Source organism: Gopherus flavomarginatus, chromosome 2, assembly GCF_025201925.1.
Source record: "Gopherus flavomarginatus isolate rGopFla2 chromosome 2, rGopFla2.mat.asm, whole genome shotgun sequence".
Taxonomy (NCBI): Eukaryota; Metazoa; Chordata; order Testudines; family Testudinidae; genus Gopherus; species Gopherus flavomarginatus.
Genome location: NC_066618.1, coordinates 254430812 through 254452095, shown reverse-complemented (window position 1 = coordinate 254452095; position 21284 = coordinate 254430812). Strand labels below are relative to the sequence as shown.

Genomic DNA, 21284 nt, shown 5'->3' with positions numbered 1-21284 from the left:
GCGTATCTTACATTGACCCCGCCCACTAGTGTACACCAGGCCAGACTGGGGAGATGGATTGTACGCTTCATCTTGGTTGTGTGTGCTGCAGTTATTTTCAGGGTTCCAATAAATCCTTTGGTTTCTAAAACTGAATATTACACTATTTATTTGGACTATGCAAAGTGCTCCACTTAAGGAAGGAACAATCAGTTTCACACATACAGAATGAGAAGAGACTGTCTTTGAAGGAGTACGGCAGAAAGGGATCTAGGGGTTATAGTGGACCACAAGCTAAATATGAGTCAACAGTGTGATGCTGTTGCAAAAAAAAGCAAACATGATTCTGGGATGCATTAACAGGTGTATTGTGAGCAAGACACGAGAAGTCATTCTTCCGCTCTACTCTGCACTGGTTAGGCCTCAACTGGAATATTGTGTCCAGTTCTGGGCACCGCATTTCAAGAAAGATGTGGAGAAATTGGAGAGGGTCCAGAGAAGAGCAACAAGAATGATTAAAGGTCTAGAGAACATGACCTATGAAAGAAGGCTGAAAGAATTGGGTTTGTTTAGTTTGGAAAAGGGAAGACTGAGAGGGGACATGATAGCAGTTTTCAGGTATCTAAAAGGGTGTCATCAGGAAGAGAGAGAAAACTTGTTCACCTTAGCCTCTAAGGATAGAACAAGATGCAATGGGCTTAAACTGCAGCAAGGGAGGTTTAGGTTGGACATTAGGAAAAAATTCCTAACTGTCAAGGTGGTTAAACACTGGAATAAATTGCCTAGGGAGATTGTGGAATCTCCATCTCTGGAGATATTTAAGAGTAGGTTAGATAAATGTCTATTAGGGATGGTCTAGACAGTATTTGGTCCTGCCATGAGGGCAGAGGACTGGACTCGATGATCTCTCGAGGTCCCTTCCATCCCTAGAATCTATGAATTATCACATGATGGGTTGGAGCCTCCTCCTAGGATCCTCTAGCATTTGACATAACAAGTTAATTGAATTTGTTCTCTTATGATCTTCAGGACAAAGGACTTTTACCAATTATAAAAATGTGTAGTCATTAAAAGTGTTCTTAATGATGCAAATTCAGGAGCAAAACTGAAATACAATAGGGCCTCTAAGAGTAGACAGAAAAATGTAAGTAATCCATTAAAGGAGGGAGATTTTACACTGACATAATCTTGGCAAGAGTAAATATGTATACGATAAGAAATATGGTTTGGCCGGATTTTCTTTTATTCTCTTTCTTACTGAAGATACTCATGTAATTATTAACAGTCTACATCCCAATCTAGCTGCTAGAGCCCTGCCTCAATGTGATCTAATTGAACCTTTTCTTCTTGGTCTGTCTATGTCTTTTCCCATCTCCTTTTCTTATTCCCTGTTATCTTGACTTCTCTTTCTGTATTCTTAATCTCATGCTGCGTAACATGGACATTACCATTAGGATCATAGCCTGCTACCACTAATCAAAATTGTTTACCACCAAAGCCTATTTTGTTAATGGATATTCCATTAGAGTGTAGAAGCCTACTTTTTTAAGACCCCCACAGAGCCAGGCTAGGACTTAAGTTCTTTCTGTACCAATATTGATCAGGTTCATAATTCAATGACCATCACTGGTACCTTGTATGCCATGGTCACCCAAGAATGGTGTATTAGCCAGGCAAGAATGTTCAGGAGCCACTATACAAGATAGTCAAGGATAAAAGATTTTCAGAGAACCCTGCAGGACCAACAATAGAATTGTTTACTGTTTGAGCATTGTTATCTGTCAGAGATGTATGGAACCTAGCCAGGCCCATCATTCTCCTCAGGGGGACCATTAAAGTAAAACTTGTGCATGTTCTGTTGCAATTTATAACCTATATAAACATCAGCAGCTTTTCCAAGTTTTGCAAGTACAGTTCATATTTGAATGATGCTCTTGAGGTTACCACAACAACACTGTGAACTGAACAAAGCAGAGTCAATCCCATCATGTCTTTTGTACTGGAGTCCCAGTCACCACTCAGGATTTATGACTAGAATGTGGCATTTAAGCATAACCCTGCACTGGGAGTGATGTAAAATCAGCCTGCCCCGTGGGAGCAGCAGGAGGCGTTTTGCTTTGCATCCTGTTCCTACACCCCTTGTGGGGTGCAGCTTATTCCTCCCTGTGCTCCTTGATACAGTGCAGAGGTGGAGCAGAGTCATGGCGTTACCTCCGGGGAGTTCAGAGTCTGTAATTCTGCCTGATCCTTGAGTGGGCCATGCAGGGCGTGAGGGAGGAAATCTCCTCACGCTCCCATGCAATATGCAGTTGTATAAGAGCTAAGCCCTTAATGAACCAAATGAGACTATTGGTACGCAAGCTTGAAAATCTCTCTGCTGGCCCTGAAAGAGAAAATCACTGAAAAGAAAAAAAAACCGATAGTACTGTTTTTTCTGATACAGACACTATGACCTCAACTGTTAGGGACATTAACAAAGGGGGAATGATGGGGGCTGGCCATTGCATTGACAATAACAAGATTGCAAAGCTGGAATTCTACCATTTGAGAGAAGAAAGTATTTCCATGGTAACTGCAAATACATTATTCAATGAGAGAGGGAGAGAAATGAGGTTTCTTAAAGGGGGCGATTCCCATGAGAATTGTTGAGTCTGTCTCCTAAACGGAAGTACACCTTAAACATGGGGAAGCAGGAATAACGTCTGTATGGAACACAGTAAAAGTGTTGATTGGTGTGTGTTTAAATATTTTTTCTGTCTAAACTTTGACATTGAAAACCCTATATCTGGAGCATGTAAACATGAGCTAGACTAGACTGTTTAGGTCTTTTTGTCACCCACTAAAAGTTCCTGATGTAAGAAAACAATGATTATTTTTCAGTTTGTGTCTTTTAATGTATTTGTGGAGATATCGTTCACACGAGTTCTCTCCAATAGCCTTCATGGCAGCTGATTGTGTTCTATTCTACTGGCATCTAGTTTCTTATGCCAGGCCTGTAATCATGTTATTGGAGCACTGCCCATAGAAGAATTAAGGAACTTGGCTGGCCCCTGTCCATCAGATCTCCATTTCTCTCCCAAACAGGAGGAAAAACTGCATATGGATGTTGTTGCTCTTATGAAGTGCTGTGTGCTTTTATTTCAAGGGGGCAGGTCAAACACATGCCCCTTGCAGCTGGAGTAGAAAAGAGTGAGGATTTGCAGTAGTCCATGAATTCACCAGATTTGGACTGGCCCCCTGAGGAACCTCCATCTCCTGCACAGATAAGCTTTCCCCCAGCACTGTGCCATTCTGGTAGGTTCTCAGCTGGAGAACCAGAGGACAAGTAACTAGGTGTATTAAGCGGGGTAAATATGAGTATTTGAATAGTCCAATACATCACAACAACAACAACAACAACTCACATTCGTTGTAGTCTCCTGAATTCCAAAGGATCACAAAACAATTAGGAGTTGTACAGGCCATCAGCACAAGCAGCGTTTCGCCGCTCTTCACTCCTCCCCACCCCCACAGCTTCTGGAGAAATTGTAGGGCCTCCTCATCAGTCCCTCCATAGACTCCCCATAGTAGCTGAGGGGAGAAGATGCACACAGCTGAAGTCCTCCCCTCTGCAGCCATGGGGAGTGAAGATGGTAATTGCCAATGTTCCTCACATGACTGAGAGCTGCAGTTATACCATGCACAGTCATGCAAGGTGCAACATGTGGGAAACACTGATACTCTCAGCTTCACCCTCCACACCTATGGGCTCCTGAAGTGCCCATCTTCTTTTGGTCATTAGCATTCACAAGATGCTTCATAGAACACAGGTCCCAGGTAGAGATATGATTGAAAGGAGGAATCAGGGTGGGTCTCTTCCTCGCTCGCCGGTGCTGTGCGGGGGTGCCAGTGAGACCCATCCTCACTCCCTGGGGCTGTGGGAAACTTGGTCGCCCCTCTTTATTTTACACCTCTGCTGGGGCAGCAGTCTGAACTCTTTTCTCCTCCTTGTGATTCCTTTGCATTGGAATGAAGGCTGGGAAGGTGCAACCCTTACTGCTGACCAGGTAAGTGAGAAATGCTGAATTTACTTATGCAGCCACTCATCACTATAATTAGAGGGAAATGTCACAATAAATGGAATGTATCTTCAGTTGAAGTGAATGAAGGTCCCTTTAATTACAATGAAGCAATTTGGGACTTTCTTTCCGTTTCTCCTCTCTCACTTCGCTGTGCAGGTTCATTGTAAAGACATTCCTGTTAAAACAACTCTGTGCACAGGCAACTTTGTTCTTTTTTATGGTCACAGGTGACTCTTTTAGTCTGGTAGATAAGTCATTGACTGAAGGATAATAAAATACCATCTCTTCCGCTTCATCTGCAAAGAGTTTTACCTTAATAGACTATAGGGGTGCTGGATGTCTGTTCAGTTTTTGCTACCCCATTTCCCTTTGCCCCCCAGTTTGTATTTCAAGGCTATATAACCTGGAGATAAGATCTCCGAACTGTAAACTGAGGCAGCACTGTATTGTGGAATCTGTAGAGAGACAGACTGGAATAATAGGTTGAATGCTTAGATGCCTCCAACTGGAAAAAAATAAAGATGAGGGCGAGCTGAATCCACAAGTGCATTTGGTGTGCCTTAGGAGGAAAGTGATGAAAATACTGATAGCTAGTCCACATTTATGCTCCCACTATTGCTAATTCTGAGGGAATGCATGGGGTTAGTGAGACTAGAAATAGGCTAGCCTTCTGTCCAGGGCCCCTGGATGGGCATTCAAGGGACCTACGTTCAATTTCCACTTCTTCTACAGGTCTGCTGGGTGACCTTGGGCAACTAATTCCCCCCTCGTGCCTCAGTTTCCTCATCTATAAAATGGGATCATGATTTGACCTCCTATATAAGAGCTAGTGCAATTGTGGGAATTCTTCCTAAAATAGCCCAGGTCAAACCAGTCATATGTTGATCCAGTACAGCTGGAGGTTCCATTCATTTGAAAGGACATTCCACTTCGTTTTCCACAATGCTTTTTGTGACAATAAAAATAGCAGACCATGCACAGTCTGATACCTGAGTGACTATCAATACATATAAGATAGGAACATTGTACCAAAGATAAAGAAACAACATTACATAGTGGGCCAAATTCAGCCCTTGCATCAAGGGGCACAAGTCTATTGACTTCAGCTGAATTCCTTTTGCTTACTTGCACTATGAGTGAATTTGACCCAGTGTCAATATTTTACCTTTCATTTTAGTGTATATTTAGTAAACTGACTGTGTCAGGAACCTAGATTTTTGTTACCTAGCAACATTGTGTGAGGGGTTATAACCAATGTCACGAATACTAAAAAAAAAAAAAAAAAGAGGAAAAGAGAGAGTTGTAAAGTGAGTTTTAAAGATGAAAATTCAGTGCCATAGCTGGTGAAAATTAGTGGAGCTACAACAATTTACACTGCTGGAGATCAGTCTTTACATGCTGTGATAGATATTTCAATACAGGGCATCTTTCCTCTGACCAGCCAGCACAGGGTTACCATCATTCCAATCTACTAGTTCAAACCTCAGGTTTTGCCTCTGTTGCAATACATCCGTCTCTTTGGCCTGCAAACAGAACTCATCCTGCTTGTCAGATCCCCAAACTCTGTCCCAGATGACTCTGTGCTAAGCTTCACTGCCTTGCACCATCTGCCAACTTGCCCATTGCATTAAGTAGAGTGAGATGCACTCACCCCTTGTGTTCAGCTGTAAGCTCACACAGGTATTTGGAAGGGTCCAGGTCCTTCACATATCATTATCCCCATTTTCCAGGCAGAAACACCGAGGCATGGAGACTTTAAGTGAGCTTCTTGGGCCAGTAGGAGTGGGTGCACTGTGTTTTAGTGGAGTATGCATGAGAATGGGAGACAGGAGACCTGGCTGCTAACTCTGGTTCTGTAATGACTTAACCTATCTAGGCATCAGTTTTCTCATCTGTAAAATGGGGATAATGATATTTGCCTTCTTTGTAGGAGCATGAGCTAATAGCCAGGGATGCAGCCCCATATGCGGAGTGTCCCTAGCCTCTGATTCTCAGAAGCTGGGAGTGGACGAGAGGCAATCACTGAGTGATTGCCTATTCTGTTCATTCCCTCTGAAGTGCCTGGCACTGGCCACTGACAGAATTCAGGATTTTGAGCTAGCAGACCATTGGTCTGACCTGGTATGGCCGTTCTTATGAGTGTTACAAGACCTAACTACATAATCCTTGTAATATGCTATGTCTCTGTGCTCTTTCCTCCTCCTATTTAGCCTGGGAATGGGCACCACCAACGTAACGATTGTCCACAGAATTCATAGGAAGACGTCAAATAGCAAAAGCAAAACAATTTGTGACAAATATTTTGACCAGCTCTAGCGGCCATTCAAAGCACCTTAGAAACCACTGGCAGCAGGCAGTGTGCAACACAACCACACAGATTATGAGACAAAAGAAAGTGCTAATGTGGCCTTTTAAAAGATCATTCATCCCTTATTCCCATCAAACACCCATGACATTAGTCCTAGCTTGTCATCTTCCTACTGTTTTATTTTTTACCGAATATAGTAACATAGGGGGTGTGTGCGTGCCTGCATATATTATTTAGTGAAGTCAATTAAAAAGATGATGAGAAGGATGACAATGAGATAGAGGGTCTTCTAAATGCCTTTTACAGACTGTTCAGTGTTCATGCATAAAAAGGTGCAGAGCCAAGAAACGACAACATTCACGCTTTATTCCTTCTTCCACATCTACTGTGCTCACTCATCAAGCACTTCCTGAAAGCAGCATTCTCTACATCTCTATACACAATCATACTATACCCCACCCCCCTCCACCATCGGGAAGCTATTCATCATAACACACACCACAGTTATCACTAACAATTCATATACCTGGAGACTGTTACTGCCTGAGCTGTCCCCTGCTGCTTTCTCCCAGGAGCATGTATAACTATATTATGCAGCTTCCTCTGTGCCTGATCCGTAAAGGATGTGAGGCTATTATGAGGTTGTGTGTAGGGGTCTATTACAGGAGTGGGGGGTGAGGTTCTGTGGCCTGCAATGAGCAGGAGGTCAGACTAGACGAGCATGATGATCCCTTCTGACTTTAAAATCTATGAGCCCAGCTAGAAAGCCTAGTGCACGCTCCAGTCTTGTGCTTTCAGCTCTAGAAGCTGCTGGTTCAAGCCTCAGGCCATGTCTACATCTAAAATTTTGCAGCGCTGGTTGTTACAGCTGTATTAGTACAGCTGTATAGGGCCAGCGCTGCAGAGTGGCCACACTTACAGCAACCAGCGCTGCAAGTGGTGTTAGATGTGGCCACACTGCAGCGCTGTTGGGCGGCTTCAAGGGGTTTTGGGGAAGGCGAGAGCAAACCGGGGAAGGAGACCAGCTTCGCCGCGGTTTGCTCTCGCGTTCCGCGAACCACCCTGCAAACCGCAGGGAAGGAGACCTGCTTGTTCGGGGAACGCGAGAGCAAACCGCGGCGAAGCTGGTCTCCTTCCCAGGTTTGCTCTCGCGTTCCACGAACCACCCTGCAAACCGCAGGGAAGGAGACCTGCTTGTTCGGGGAACGCGAGAGCAAACCGCGGCGAAGCTGGTCTCCTTCCCCGGTTTGCTCTTGCGTTCCGCGAACCACCCTGCAAACCGCAGGGAAGGAGACCTGCTTGCTCGGGGGTTCGGCGAACGCGAGAGCAAACCGGGAAAGGAGACCAGCTTCGCCGCGGTTTGCTCTCGCGTTCCCCGAACAAGCAGGTCTCCTTCCCTGCGGTTTGCAGGGTGGTTCGCGGAACGCGAGAGCAAACCGCGGCGAAGCTGGTCTCCTTCCCCGGTTTGCTCTCGCGTTCGCCGAACCCCCGAGCAAGCAGGTCTCCTTCCCTGCGGTTTGCAGGGTGGTTCGCGGAACGCGAGAGCAAACCGCGGCGAAGCTGGTCTCCTTCCCCGGTTTGCTCTCGCCTTCCCGGAACCACCCAGCAAACCTCAGGGAAGGAGACCTGCTTGCTCGGGGTTCGGGGAACGCGAGAGCAAGCCGGGGAAGGAGACCAGCTTGATTACCAGAGGCTTCCTCAGGTATGCTGGGATACCTGCTTATTCCACGGAGGTCAAGAAAAGCGCTGGTAAGTGACTATACTTGATTACCAGCGCTGGATCACCAGCGCTGGATCCTCTACACCCGAGACAAAACGGGAGTACGGCCAGCGCTGCAAACAGGGAGTTGCAGCGCTGGTGGTGCCCTGCAGATGTGTACACCTCCTAAGTTGCAGCGCTGTAACTCCCTCACCAGCGCTGCAACTTTCTGATGTAGACAAGCCCTCAGTCTTGGCCATCACACATACACAGGAGCAGAGCAGAGTAACTTCTTCCTGAGAGATTTCAAGACCTGCTCTTCCTAGAGGATGCTTAGAGTCAGTCATTTCTGTAACTTGAACCCTTGTTGGAAGTGGAAGAAGAAATTCTTTGATTCTTCTGCTGCATAATCTCCCTTCGGTACATCTGTAAGAAATGACAATTATCATCTCCCTGTCAGACTGGCATATAAGCCTACTTCTACCATATATGTAGTACTGGGAAACTTCTGATTTATTTTTATAAAGGAATGTGTGTGACCATAGGTGTTGATTCTGTGGGTGCTCCAGCCCTCGAACACCCTCGGAAAAAAATTAGTGGTTGCTTAGCGTCCACTGGCAGCCCTGCCGATCAACTCTTCCCCCTCCCTCCCAGCGCCTACCGCCCAACATGATCAGTTGTTCCAGGGCATGCAGGAGGCACCAGGGAGGACGGGGAGGAGCAGAGATGGGAGTGCGCTCAGGGGAGAGGGGAGTACTGGGTGGGAAGAAACAGGGTGGAGGTGGAGCAGGGGCAGGAAGAGGCACGGTGGGGGCTTGGAAGAAGGGAGTGGGGTAGGGATGAGGGTGGGAAGAGGCGGGCGGGGATGGCAGCTTGAGGGAAGGGTCAGATGGAGGTGGGGCCTAGGGCAGAGTGGGGGTTGAGCACCCTTGGGGTCTAGAGGAAGCCAGCGCCTGTGTGTGTGACTCAGTTTCCCTTTTTATCTTGTATGGTTAACCACTGGGTGTGAAAGGGTTAACTTCTTTCTTGAAACAAGATAGACAAGGTAATATCAAAAGATATTGTCTCTCTCATGTACCAATGCCTCTACAACAATATTTAACATGAAAAGATGGGGGTTGCCATATCAACTCTAATGAGACAAATCAATTAAGATGGGCTATTCTCAGCAAGAGAAAAAAAATTTTTGTAGTGATAATCAGATGGCCCATTTCAAACAGTTGACAAGAAGGTGTGAGTAACAATAGGAGGAAAAATTAGCATGGGAAAATAGTTTTTAGTTTGTGTAATGACCCACCCACTCCCAGTCTTTATTAAAATCTAATTTAATAGTGTCCAGTTTGCAAATTAATTCCAGTTCTGCAGTTTCGTGCTGGAATCTGTTTTTGAAGTTTTGTTGTTGTTGTTGAAGAATTGTGATTTTTAGGTCTGTAATCTACTGGCCAGGGAGGTTGAAGTGTTCTCCAACTGGTTTTTGAATGCTATAATCCTTGAGGTCTGATTTGTGGTGATTTACTCTTTGCATAGAGACTGTCTGGTTTGGCCAATGTACATGGCAGAGGGGCATTGCTGGCACATGATGGTATATATCACATTGGTAGATGTGCAGGTGAACGAGCCCCTGATGGTGTGGCTAATGTGATTAGGTCCTATGATGGTGTCCCTTGAATAGATATGTGGACAGAGTTGGCATCTGGCTTTGTTGCAAGGATAGGTGCCCGAGTTAGGTAGTTAGACACCTAAATTAATTTCCAATGAGACTTGACTCCTAAGAGCTTACATCATCTTTGAAAATGGATTTGATTTAGGCTCCTAAATCACATAGGAGCTTTTGAAAATATTACCCCAAGTCAGCTTTTCCCATGTTCTTTAAGATTCTGTGGGTTCAGTGTCATGCTCCTGGTTTGCTGTCACTACAATATAGGGATCTCAGCTCTGATACCAATGTAAATTGATTCTCCCTTACCATCAACCTTATCTGGGTTTAAAATAATTGTTTTTAATGTACAATATCTCTAGTTTCAATTATGATGCTAGGACTGGTCTATTATAAACCCTAATGCATCTTGTCAAGTGTCAATGGCCTTTGGCAGGAAAAGAAAAAGCCATTCTAAAATGAATACATTTAAGTTGAGAGGCACTACTGTAAAGTGTAGCAGTGGCTTTCACACTATGCAGAGCTGCATAACGCTCTCGCAGAATGAGGCAAGTATTGATTAGCTTTCTACAATACTCTAGTTTATCTAAACTGCTGTTAGTGTATTTGGCACTTAGGCCATGTCTACATCTAAAATTTTGCAGCGCTGGTTGTTACAGCTGTATTAGTACAGCTGTATAGGGCCAGCGCTGCAGAGTGGCCACACTTACAGCAACCAGCGCTGCAAGTGGTGTTAGATGTGGCCACACTGCAGCGCTGTTGGGCGGCTTCAAGGGGGGTTCGGGGAACGCGAGAGCAAACCGGGAAAGGAGACCAGCTTCGCCGTGGTTTGCTCTCGCGTTCCCCGAACCACCCTGCAAACCGCAGGGAAGGAGACCTGCTTGCTCAGGGGTTCGGGGAACGAGAGAGCAAACCGGGGAAGGAGACCAGCTTCGCCGCGGTTTGCTCTCGCGTTCCCCGAACCCCCCTGCAAACCTCAGGGAAGGAGACCTGCTTGCTCGGGGTTCGGGGAACGCGAGAGCAAACCGGGGAAGGAGACCAGCTTGATTACCAGAGGCTTCCTCAGGTATGCTGGGATACCTGCTTATTCCACGGAGGTCAAGAAAAGCGCTGGTAAGTGTCTATACTTGATTACCAGCGCTGGATCACCAGCGCTGGATCCTCTACACCCGAGACAAAACGGGAGTACGGCCAGCGCTGCAAACAGGGAGTTGCAGCGCTGGTGGTGCCCTGCAGATGTGTACACCTCCTAAGTTGCAGCGCTGTAACTCCCTCACCAGCGCTGCAACTTTCTGATGTAGACAAGCCCTTAGTTACAAGAGTCTGTTAGAGAAACTTCAAACTATCTGGAGAGATCAAACCTGAATAGAACTGGGGTGTAACAGCAAGAAATGTTTAATCTGATACACATATATTCAGGGCTCAAACTTTGAGGGGTGGGATGAGAAAGTGTCTCTAAATTATTTTCTGATACCCTGAACCCTGGCCAGCTAAATGCCAAAGTGGCCCTGGCATGAACTTAGAATGTACGACTTCATGACAACTGAAAGGTGGGAGGGACCCAGAGCTTGGGCGCCAGCCTTAGCCCAGAAGTCTACACAGCATTGAAACAGCCCCACAATCAGAGCCCTGTGAGCCCGAGTTGGCTGGCTTGGGCCAGCTGTGGGGTTCTCTTTGCTGTGACACTTCATATTTCACACACAGTCAAATTTCAGCTGTTGTCAATCAGTATTGATAGACCTAGGCTGATTTACCCCAACCTAAGATCTGGCCCACCGTTTTTACTACCAATGAATATTTTTTTCAAATCAATCCAAGTTCAAGTTCAAGTACTGCTTGGGAACCTGCCAACCAACCCTTTTCTAGGGTGCTTAATAAATGAGTAAGGCAATCTCCACAGTGGAGATGAGAGCTTCACTTTTCCAGAAACAATTTCAGTGTATCTCTAATAATTCTTCACTAGAACTGATGATGCTGTACACTTTTAAAAGGATCCATTTTCTAGAAAGACCAGGCCACTTTGTGGTCTGATTCAAGATCCGTCTTTCATAGCTGTCTGGCAGGCTTGTAAGCTGTATACTCTACACAGGGCAATGTAGCATCCAGGAATTGAGTAGTATCCCTTTAAATAATTTGTGAGTCCTCTGGGAGGCCTCCCTGCCGTCTATGTTTCTGAAGCCACCAGATCCATTCCAGAGCATCAGTGTGCATATATAGCTAGGCCTTGCACGTTCTGTATGATTATTAAACACGGTTATTTGAACCCCACTGTGCCTATTAGGTTTGTTCTGTAAAGAGCAAGGGACACAACAGGTTGCAGCTCAGCTTGCAAAGTTCAGATCCGGATCCAACTATCACCAGGTGCAGATGGGAGCAGGTGTCTCATCTGCTGTTCCAGTTCCTGCCCATCTCTAGTTATAACATTTAATAAAATGCTTGAAGCACAAGTAGCGGCTGCACAGTTTTGTTTGTTTGTTTTACAAAGCTGAGATTTGAGAGTCTACCAGACCCTCAGACTATGGGGCTGGAATATGAACCATTTCCTTGATCTTTTCCTAACCTCGTAAAACCATTTATTGGAGTAGTCTTCTTGCAACATTCCCATTAAAATGCTATTACAAAACATTGCACGCCCACTTGAGCAATCACTGCACAGCCTTGTGCATCACTGATTTTAAATTATCTAAGGCTGTGGTTCTCACTCAGGGGTATGCGTGCCCCTGGGGTTACGCAGAGGTCTTCCAAGGAGTACATCAACTCACCTAGATATTTGCCTAGTTTTACAACAGGCTACATAAAAAGCACTAGCGAAGTCAGTTTAAACTAAAATTTCATACAGACAATGACTTGTTTAAACTGCTCTATATACTATACTCTGAAATGTAAGTACAATATTTAATTTCCAAATTATTTATTTTATAATTATATGGTGAAAATGAGAAAGTAAGCAACTTTTCAGTAATACTTGTATTTTCATGTCTGATTTTGTAAGCAAGTAGTTTTTAAATGAGGTGAAACTTTGGGGTACACAAGACAAATCAGAGCCACTGACCTATGGTACTAGGCTTTAAAGAAAAACTGTAGTATGATGGAAAGTCTGTGCTAGCTACTAGATCCAATCCATACAAGTCCAAATCACTCATAAACAGTTTTTTAAAATATAAAATATACTAAATAATGATTAACAGCCAGAAACGAAGCTACCAGCTTCTCAGGTGCCTGACAATGGCAGCTGCCATTTTTGTGAAGTATTCCCTTACCTTATCTTTGAAGTAACGTTACTGGGCTGTCAGATTCACATTCATTGAACTTTTCAATTTTGGGTGGTGAACCACCCATGTAAGACTGGACCATAATGAGAGTGGTGTAGTTTAATCTCTGGCGAGACTCTGGATGCTGAGGAGATATAGCACCAATTCAGGGAATTGCATAAACAGGAAACAATCTCATTTTATTAAATGATGCAAAAGTCATGGAGCTTATCAAGTAACCAGCATAGCCTGATATTTTTAAACAAGGGAATTTCTTGGTAAGACAATCTCATTTTAGCACAAGTAACTTAACATTCACATTGGTCATTTTGTAGCTTTTTGCATTACTAGAACAGGGAATGGGAGCTTCACATTAGGTTAAAATTCAACCACTTGCAAAGGGCCAACAGAAGAACAATCAGGCAGGAAGGAGAATACAGAGATGGTCAAAGTGCTCCTTCAAACTTGGGCCTAGCCTATGCCTAAGCTAAAAGTTGCTTAAGTTTTCAAAATTAGATTTAAGTGGTCTTAAGAAGTGCATATAGACCTTGAATTGGCCCTCTGCAGAGGAATGGATTCCCCCATTTGGAAATGAATCACTTGTCATAGTGTCATATGTTGCTGATGGCCTGTTATACCTAATCAAGTTAGGAGCATCTCTACCTGCCTTTCGACAGCTACTTAAGGGCACTTGATGGCTAGAAATCTTGCCATGAGAGGATACAGAGGAAACTGGTTATCCAACATTGAAGTCAATGGGTGTGCATTAGTGTCACTGAGATAAGAATCTGGCCATTGTCTCTGGATATTTATCTTGGGTTCTCTCATTAACCCATTTAAGAAACACTTTAGACTATCAAAGAGTTTGAGAAAGGGCCTCACTGATGGCATGGAGTTAAATGGAAAATCATATGAGATGCTGTACCTAGGTTTCTAAATGAAGACCAAGAACTTTAATGCTATTTTAACATCTCTTTCATATTTAGTAATGCTTAGTTTTTAGTAATGCTTATTTTTTTTAAAATTGTAATGCTGTCCTCAGGGAGCCCAAAGCCATAAGCCACTGTGTTACTACTTTGCCTCAGCAAGAATGAGCAGTCCTGGAGGTTAGACTATGTGACAGCTCCCTGCCACACCAGTCTGCCTGCCTTACTAATAAACTCCTTGAGACTCTTCCAGTCTAAACCTTGCCTTCCAGGTAACACCCAGTGAACCCCAATTCCCTGGAGGTGTCTTTCTGCAGTGTCCAGTCCCTCTCACTGGAGATACACAGAAACTAAACAATTCCCTGGCTCCAGAGACAGAATGCAGACCAGCTTGCTGGTTCAGCTGGGGAAGCACACCTTATTTTAACTACAGCAGTACTTAGATGGTTATTAGTAAAACTAAGAATATGTTTATTAATAAAGAGCAGAGATTTAAGTGATACTAAGTATAAGAAGCAGTTTTCAGGTATCTAAAAGGGTGTCATCAGGAAGAGGGAGAAAACTTGTTCACCTTAGCCTCCAATGATAGAACAAGAAGCAATGGGCTTAAACTGCAGCAAGGGAGATTTAGGTTGGACATTAGGAAAAAGTTCCTGACTGTCAGGGTAGTTAAACACTGGAATAGATTGCCTAGGGAAGTTGTGGAATCTCCATCTCTGGAGATATTTAAGAGTAGGTTAGATAAATGTCTATTAGGGATGGTCTAGACAGTATTTGGTCCTGCCATGAGGGCAGGGGACTGGACTCGATGACCTCTCGAGGTCCCTTCCAGTCCTAGAGTCTATGAGTCTATGAGTCTATGAGAAAAAGACAGGTAGGGCTACAAACAAAACAAAAATATCAGACTTAAAACTTAATTCTAGCAAGCTACATCTTTGTCTAAAACAGAGTCTCACTTACATTAAGCTGTCAGCAAGTCCAGTCCTTCAGGTAGGAGGATCCACCGTTCACAGAATCAGAAGGTGTTGTTCCCTTTGTCCCCAAAGTGATGGGAAACTAAAGGGTTCTCTTTCTTCCCTTTTATAGTCCAGAAAAATCTTTGAAATGTATGCTCTGAGAAGTAATCCTGACAAAGTTCCTCGGCCCTGCTGCAAATTCTTCAGGGTGCGGATACCAAGCCCCTTCTTTATCCAAATTTCTTTTTTGATTGTCTTAATCACTTTGTTTACCTTATATGTAGCTTTACTTTCATTTAAATAAAGCCAGGCACATTAGTAACTCCACATTCTTTTATGTAGAGCAGTTTTATTTATCCACTGCCTCTAAAACAAACATATTTCCAGCACACACACATAACTCTCTATATACAACCCATACATACATCAAACAATGATATTGATGATTAGCATGCCACCTGTATTTATATGATACCTCAAAAGACACTGTTTGGCTAAATATTCTGACAAGAGTGTATTGATTGTGCTTTTTGCTGATTTGGCATAAAGAAGCACTTTGGGTCATAAAAATCTTCTAAACTATTTTGTCAAGACATTTTTAACAGCCTCCTTTGATAATTACATTACATTAAACCACTATAATGATATGTAAAGTCCACTAGTTTGGACATTTTTGCAGTAGAAGTGTGCTAGTACTATATAGATGAGTTTCTAATCTCCTGTGTCTCTGAGACAGACTTGCCTTGTTGGCTGCAGAGAAATGCATTTTCAACTCTATTTTTGTAATAACAGGTTTGTTGCCTTCCACTGGTTAATTATTTTAATTACACGTGACTATTTTCCACTGTTATCTTCTGTTTACCTATTGAGTGTCCAACTGCTGCAATGTAGAGCCAACCAAAATGTCATTTGGGCCCCAATCCTGAACCCTATGGGCCTTAGAATTCACAGTTGAGTGCCAAGTGGCATGAAAGATAATAATGAAATAGCACTGTCCTGTGATACTGTAACAGATGGCATCATACTGAGATTATCCAATCTTAATTATCCACATTTAGTTTGTGAGCTGAATGAATAGTGGATGGTGTAGCTTCGATATGATGCACTGAATATAGTAATAAAATAGTAAAGACTCTTTACATTTATAAAACAAATACAACATCCAATTGCCAGAATCTGCACTTCTGAGAATGCCTACAAATTGCTTATCAGTGACACACAGCACCCTGGTTCACAAGATCGTCTGACAGAGCAAGTTCTTATACCTTAATTATAATATTTAACTCTGCAAAGTATTTGGAAATAGTTTGTGTGAAAGGCTCTAGACAAAATACAGCTTAAACACCAAGCAAGTTGAAAGGAGACCTTTTAAGAGGTGATGCTTAGAACTCTCTGGGGAAGGAAAGCTTTGAGTCATAACAATGGCAGTGTCTTGGGGAAAAGTTACAATGCTCTGAAGGGAATTCTCTACCAGCCAATCTGTAGAATGCTGCCTCAATACAGCTTGTCCAAAATATTCGAGATGAATTCTCCAGCTTGAAAACACAGGACATGTGTCTTGGGACGAGCGCCAGCAGAGAGGGAATTTCAATGGACAAGAATGCAGACATGTAAGCAAATTCATGGTAAAGCCTCAGACCCATTGCTAAGTCTATATTACTGATATAAATCAACAGGCTTCTGACACAATCCCACATGACATTCTCATAAGCAAACTAAGGAAATATGGTCTAGTTGAAATCACTAAAAGTAGTCTAGCTACAGTCCAAGTTAGAGTGGAGTAGAAGGCAAATTCAAAGCACTGATGACCTAAGCATGCCCACTGATTTCAATGGAATTGAATGAACTGAATTGAAATCAACTATGCAAGCAGTGAATTTGGTCCAGTCTGTTTCCTCAGGGACATAGGTTTCCAGACATAATGCCACTAACAGATGATCTCCTTTTATGAAATGAAGGGGTTTCATATTTAACCAGTACCTATTAGCCAAGAGAATCCCAGCTCACATTACATAGGTTACAAATAGCAACCCTGATAATCAGCTATGGCATCTCGGGAGGGGAATGCACAGCTGGCCTTTGTGATCCCTTGATCCTAGGCCCATCCTATGCAGGGCTGATCCCCTGGCATTGCTCCAGCAGCCATCAGAATCCGAGGTGGCACTCAGAGATCAGCAGGTTTTAGGAAAGTCCCTGTCACATACTTTCCCCTTGGACATGCTCTGTACCTTACCCTGGCAGCAGGAGCTTCAGCAGATCCCGCTATGACCTGATCCTTTTTTTTATCTCAAATCTGCTTAACCTTGGTCAGGAGAAGCTTGAGATGCAAGACTGCAGTCTCCAGTGCCAGTCTGGATTACCATGGTATTTCTCATGGAAAAATGTGTACAGACTCTGCACATGGACTTCCTATTGGATTATAACCTCTGGAATTGATTCTGAAAGAACTTTTGCAACTCAGCAGCTCACCATCTCTACTATGAAACTCACCTAAGAACTTTATTCATATCTGTATGTACAATACTCTTTTTCTTTTTTAATAAATCTTAATAGGTTAATAAGAATTGGCTGTAAGTGTGTATTTGGGTAAAGTCTGAAACATTCATTGACCTGGGGTAATGTGTCCAATCTTTTGGGATTGGTAGAACTTTATCTATGGTGAATAAGAGTAATCCTCACCATATTGGACTTGGTGGAACTGTCTGGGTGGAAGCGTAAGGCTGGACTGCTTTAAGGGGACTGTGGTTTTGGTTTCTTGGTAACCAGTAAGGCAGCAGTCCTCAAATTGTGGATTGGGACCCCAAAGTGGGTTACGATGCCATTTTAATGGGTTTGCCAGGGCTGATATTAGACTTGCTGGGGCCTTGGGCTGAATCCTGAGCCCACTGCCTGGGGTTCAGGCTTCAGTTTCAGCCCTGGGGTGGTTGGGCTCAGGTTACCCCCCACCACCACCTGTGGCTGAAGCTTTTGGGCTTCAGCTTTGGCCCCTTTGCCTGGGACAGAAGGGCTCAGGCTTTGGTTTTGGCCCTCCACCCGGGGCGGTGTGGCTCAGGCTGGCTCAGGCTTCAGTCCCCCCTCCTGGGGTTGTGCAGTAATTTTTGTTGTCACAAGCGGGTTGTGGTGCAGTGAAACTTGAGAACTGCTGCAGTAAGGTATTGTGTCTATATATATATATATATATATATATATATATATATATATGGAGCTATACCAATCTCCTAGAGCTGGAAGGGACCCTGAAAGGTCATCAAGTCCAGCCCCCTGCCTTCACTACTGGGACCAAGTATGGATTTTGCCCCAGATTCCTAAGTAGCCCCCTCAAGGAGGGAAGTCACAACACTGGGTTTAGCAGACTCATAGACTCATAGACTCATAGACTCATAGGTCAGAAGGGACCAATCTGATCATCTAGTCTGACCTCCTGCACAAGGCAGGCCACAGAACCCCACCCATCCAATTTTATAACAACCCCTATCCCAGGACCGAGTTATTGAAATCCTCAAAAATGGTTTGAAGACCTCAAGCTGCAGAGACACCACCAGCAAGCGACCCGTGCCCCACGCTGCAGGGGAAGGCGAAAAACCTCCAGGGCACCTGCCAATCCGCCCTGGAGGAAAATTCCTTCCCGACCCCAAATATGGCGATCAGCTAAACCCTGAGCATGTGGGCAAGAGTCACCAGCTAGCACCCAAGAAGGAATTCTCGCAGCAACTCAGTACCCATCGCATGCAACATCTCCCCGCAGACCATTGAGCAGACCTGTCTGGTGGTAATTCAAGATCAATTGCCCAAATTAACGATCCTATCATAACATCCCCTCCATATACTTATCAAGCTTTGTCTTAAAGCCAGGAAAGTCTTTTGCCCCTACTACTTCCCTCGGAAGGCTATTCCAGAACTTCACTCCCCTAATGGTCAGAAACCTTCGTCTAATTTCAAGTCTAAACTTCCTAATATCCAGTTTATACCCATTCGTCCTCGTGGCTACATTAGTACTAAACTTAAATAATTCCTCTCCCTCCCTAACGTTAACCCCCTTGATATATTTATATAGGGCGAGCATATCCCCCCTCAGCCTTCTTTTGGCCAGCAGACCAGTGCTCTAGCCACTGAGCTCTCCCTCCCCTCTGTAGAAGCTGTTTTGTTGCTGGCTTGGTGAATCTAATTATTAGACTAACCACCAGCTGGGGACTCATCTGCCCCATTCTTTGCAGTTTGCCTTGATTGAGCAATCAGTGTGGGCCCTCCAGGCAACAATGGTCAGAACAGCAAAAAGGTGGCACGGCTTTGCTTGAAGATGGTTATAACTCTGAAAGGCACCGAGTCTACATAAAGGCAAAGGCTCTTACTGTAAAGAAGGAAATATCTATTTTTAATTCTAGACACAATGCTTTTTCTGCTTGTTAAAAAATTCTGACCACAAACATTCTTTATGCATCTGTTAGCCAGTGCCGTTTCCCCTGTCTCTTGTCTGATGGCTGCAATGTATTGATGGGCAGTAGCTTTCAAGAGCCAAATTGTTGTATACAATGCCAGATCAGTTCTATTGCATCATTATATTGTAAATGATGTGTTAGGCCACATTGTTTGTGGTGGAATGACACAGCATGACTAAATTACAAATGATCGCTCCTTGGTAGGAATTTAAAGCAACATACATTATTGCCAGCTGGAGGAACTACTATTGACTCATATAGCTATTTTCACAGTGGGAAAACAAAAACAAAATAGCATGAAATAATAGGAGCGAATGCATGTAGCCTCCATCAACTGGCAAGGACCACCTGGTTTCTTGCATTCGGATGACTGGTAACCATTCATTTACATTTCTATTTTTGACAATGTAGATGTGTTCTGTGTCGTGTAGGATAGGGGATATTTATGCACTGGTTCCTTTTTATAACTCAAAAAACATTTTTCACAAATGAGCTGAAATGGACCAGATTCTACATATCACACAGAAGGGAAGAGTAAAAAGAAAACTCATTGTGATGTCATAACTTGAAGCACAGATTACTGCCGACAAACTGTTTGAAGTACAAACCAACTAGGGAAAAGAAGCCCACCAGAATTACACTCATTTGTGTCTGCAATTCCTGGCATAACCTTTGCTCCCCCAGTGGATTTTATGCTAGCATATAAGAGAAGGGAAAACTGCTGTTGGATGGATCAAGATGCCAGTGTTAACAACAGAAGATTCCAAAGCTAGGAAACTTTTAAAGATGTAGAATGAATCAGAGGCAGTGATTATCAGCTCAGGAGCGTGTGTGTTTGTGGTGGGGATGATCATATGAGCTAGTGGAGGTAAGTATAGTTTTCAACAGGTTACTGTGATTTGACCAAAGGAAAACCAATTCAGGCCTCAATCCTTTAAAGAGAGTGATGCTGACAGATTCCTGTGGAGACCCATTGACCCACATGGTTCTTTTTGCAGGATCAAGGCCTAATTCACTGGCAAAAAGAAGTGCTTTCAGGCAGAAGCCACAGTAAGCCATGTGAACTCCTTTAATGTAACATGAGGCTTCTGTCTCCAAGGAAAAGAGTAAAACTTTGCAGTACGTGTGCAATTTCCTGTCACTTGGTTAATCTATGCAGGACATTTTAATTCACTGGTTACTCAGTTTGGTGACCTTCAGGAAAGACGGCAAGACCCATGTTTCCCTAGGGAGTGGGAGGGATGTTCAGAGGCTGAGGGATGCTGGGATAGGAAATGTTAGGGATAGTAGGAGTAGGATGTCCAGTGGTGTGCACACATACGCAAGCTGTGGGTGTACTTTGTTCTGGGTATAGAGGAGGGACCATTTGTGACTTTTGGACCCAGTTAATTTTACTTGGTTTGATTTGTACAGTGCCCAAAGCATTGACCAAGTCTTTTATAGATGTAAGCAAATGCACATATGCCTTCTAGTGCAGTCTCATTAATCTCCCTCTTTCAAAGCATCCCTCTGTTAAAGAATCATTGCAGAGAGATAGGAAAACAAGCCTTGATCCCGCAATTGGGTTTTTGCAGGTAGACCCTTGTGCCCATGGGGCACTCCATTGAAATCGATGGCTCAGCAGCGTGTGTGCTTCCACAGATCCAAGGGAATCCCTTGGACCCATATCTGAGTTGCTGTCAGTTAGCTCCAGAAAAACTGTTAAAGGACCACAACTTTTCCTCAGATGTGCTTTGTTTGTAGCTCCCACAGAGTTCAGTGGGAGTTATGTGCTGCTCTGACTACTGAATCTGTCCCTTAGGTAGGAATATCTTAAGTACTCTTGTCACGTGAGCATATGGTGTCTAATTAAAAGCTCAGGAATATGTTACCAGAAAATAAGATTCACTGTGATCTACATTTTAAGGCTATGTAGAAACCTCTTTTCATAACCACGTGATCTAAATATTGTAATACAGCATGACTGATGAATAGTTCTGTTTTAATGTCAGTCATGCAAGGTCGTGTTATT

The 21284-nt window shown here is 43.8% G+C and overlaps 1 long non-coding RNA gene across 1 annotated transcript in view; it reads left to right on the top strand.

Moving 5' to 3' along the window:
• Nucleotides 1-568: 568 nt before the first annotated feature.
• Nucleotides 569-21284, top strand: part of LOC127045459 (uncharacterized) — a 96944-nt gene continuing 76228 nt past the window's right edge. The window contains exons 1-2 of the long non-coding RNA XR_007772733.1: nt 569-597; nt 14408-14728. This is a non-coding gene — a long non-coding RNA (uncharacterized LOC127045459). The remainder of the gene's footprint in view (nt 598-14407; nt 14729-21284) is intronic.